This window comes from Euprymna scolopes, chromosome 26, assembly GCF_053919585.1.
Source record: "Euprymna scolopes isolate OS-2025 chromosome 26, ASM5391958v1, whole genome shotgun sequence".
NCBI lineage: Eukaryota > Metazoa > Mollusca > Cephalopoda > Sepiida > Sepiolidae > Euprymna > Euprymna scolopes.
This window is the reverse complement of record NC_136507.1, coordinates 65,142,001-65,144,875: the sequence shown is the minus strand read 5'-3', so window position 1 is coordinate 65,144,875 and position 2,875 is coordinate 65,142,001. Positions and strand designations below refer to the sequence as shown.

At 38.2% G+C, this 2,875-nt stretch overlaps 1 pseudogene; it reads right to left on the bottom strand.

Annotated features, from left to right (window-relative positions):
• Positions 1-2,521: 2,521 nt before the first annotated feature.
• Positions 2,522-2,638, bottom strand: LOC145248379 (5S ribosomal RNA; annotated as a pseudogene).
• Between the last annotated feature and the right edge of the window lie 237 nt (positions 2,639-2,875).

Genomic DNA, 2,875 nt, shown 5'->3' with positions numbered 1-2,875 from the left:
TCATTTGAAAAAAACACTAAGAAACGGGGCCTAATTAGAGCTGGGGCCCGTTTGTTTTGGTCACCCTGTATATATATATATATATATATATATATATATATATATATATATATATATATATATATATATATATATATATATGATCCCCATTTTCTATTTACAAAATTTTAGTTAAGGTTTTCTCTTTTCATCCTTATGTAATTAAATTCTGTTTTAAAATTGAAGACTTTTGCGAAATCGGCTTATGGAAATGCTAAGTCTATTTCTATTTAACAATTTTAGTTAAGGCCTTTTTTTTTCATCCATATGTAAATGAATTCTCTTTGGCCATTATAAACATTTTAGAAATTGGATTATGTAGGTGCTTAGTCTGCGATAGGTTAAAATTAATATTTTTCCCCTTCCGGGAATCTAAACTGCATTCTTAATTTTTCGATTTTTTTTTATTCAAGGCTTCTCTAGACTATATATATATATATATATATATATATATATATATATATATATATATATATATATATATATATATATATAAGGCCAAACTATTTGCAAAGAACTTTGCAGCTAATTCTACCCTATGCGACGAAGGCCATCAACTCCCCATATTTCCTCCTATAACACAGAACAAGCTAGATAACATACAAATATCCGTGCATGAGGTCGCCAAGCTAATAAAAAACCTAGATTCCAGTAAAGCAACTGGCCCTGATGGCATCCCAATTATAGTGTTAAAAAAGCTTCAACCAGAACTTGCTCCCATACTTACGAAACTATTTAAGCGTTGCCTTAAGGAGAAGTGCTTTCCGACCCCCTGGAAGACCTCATCAGTTTGCCCTGTATTTAAGAATTCAGGTGATAAGTCCTCTCCCTCTCAATACAGACCAATAAGTCTTCTCTGTGTTATGAGTAAGTTACTGGAATCAATATTAAATAGAGAAATAGTCAACAACCTCAGCAGAAACAACCTTCTTAGTGACACACAATATGGTTTCCGCTCTGCAAGATCTACCGCAGATGTGCTGACGGTTATATCCCACAGGATTAGTGAATCTCTTGACAAAGGCTTCCTTTCTAGGGCAATTGCTCTTGACATATCAAAGGCCTTTGACAAAGTATGGCATAAGGGTCTACTTCACAAGATTTCCAGCTACGGTATAACTGGAAATGTTTTCTCAATCATTAAATCATTTCTCTCCGATAGGCTCATAAGAGTAGTGGTAGATGGACAAAAATCGGAGGCCTGCAATATAAATGCTGGAGTCCCTCAGGGGTCAATCCTCGGCCCAACTCTCTTCCTGATCTACATCAATGACCTCCCTAAACACATACTTAAATCATTCGTTGACGTCTATGCTGATGACACGACCATCTACGGCAACACATCAAAGGCTGTAAATGACGAAGTTCTCTCGGATTCTCTCTCCTCTGATCTCGAGCGCGTGGTTCAGTGGGGGAAGATGTGGCTAGTTACCTTTAATGCATCTAAAACCAAACTCCTATCCTTACATCATCAACGCTCTGATCCCCAGCTGGCATCAATTGTGATGGATGGCTCTCGTCTGGGTGAGGCCCCGTGTTTTGACAAGCTTCTGGGTTTGACCTTTACTCCTGATCTGAAATGGAACACGTACATCAAGTCTGTTGCCAAGGTCGCAGGAAAGATGGTGGGATCCTTCTACCGCTCCAGAAGATATCTCACTACTGATGCAATTCTCTATCTATATAAAAGCCAAGTACGGCCAAGGATGGAATACTGTTGCCATATCTGGGCAGGAGCTGCCAAAAACAGCCTATCATGCCTTGACAGAGTACAAAATAGACTTCGTGGTTTAGTGGGGGATGCCCTTTTCTCTACCCTGCAACCCCTCTCCCACAGAAGAGACGTTGCGAGCCTATCCTTGTTTTATCGTTATTTTCATGGCAGGTGCTCGTCTGAACTCCAATCCCTGGTCCCCCCTCGCCAAATTTTCACGAAAAACACCCGTCTAGCTGAATCCACTGTGAAAAATTTCCCCCACTCAATATCTGTGCCTAAATCAAAACGCGGATTTCATGAGCAAAGCTTCTTTCTTAGAACTGCACGCCTGTGGAACTCTGTTCCGTCTGCCTGCTTCCCTCCGGACTACAACTTGGATGTCTTCAAGTCTAATGTTAACAAATTCCTAATGAACCGCCCCCCTAATTAAACACTTCATAAAATCTCCTCACTAACGTGATGTACTTGCAATAACCCTTATCCCTGAGTGGCTTCCGGGCCTTGATAAGTGGTGATCACTGTGTAAAAAGAAAAATATATATATATATATATATATATATATATATATATATATATATATATAAACGGGTTCCTTCAGTCTTTGACAGAGACTATGGATACCCACGAAGGGATGCCTGCGACTGAAATTTCTGTGGCAGGTGGTGCGCAGTCTCCAACCACACCTCTCCTGATTAAACATTGTTAAATACCAGTGGCAAGTGAAGTACAGGACGAGTGGCAACAAATGCCGAGATAAGCGAAGAGCACATGCAGCGCCTAGAATTTCCAAATGGTCACCCATCTGGTACTAAGCAGGCTCAACGTTGCTTAACTTCGGTGATCTGACGAGAACCGGTGTGTCAACGCGATTATGCCGTATATATATATATTATTAAAAATTTTAATGTCTCCATTCGTTTAAAAATTCACCAAAATTCAGGAGTCCACCAATTTTAATGAAATTTTTAGTATTTATTAATTAACAATCACAGAATATCATGAATCCATTGTTTTCCTTTTAGTTAAAATGTATTATTTCTGTAAGCATATATATATATATATATATATATATATATATATATATATAAAGCTGAATGTCTGTGTTTGTGTGTGTGGGGG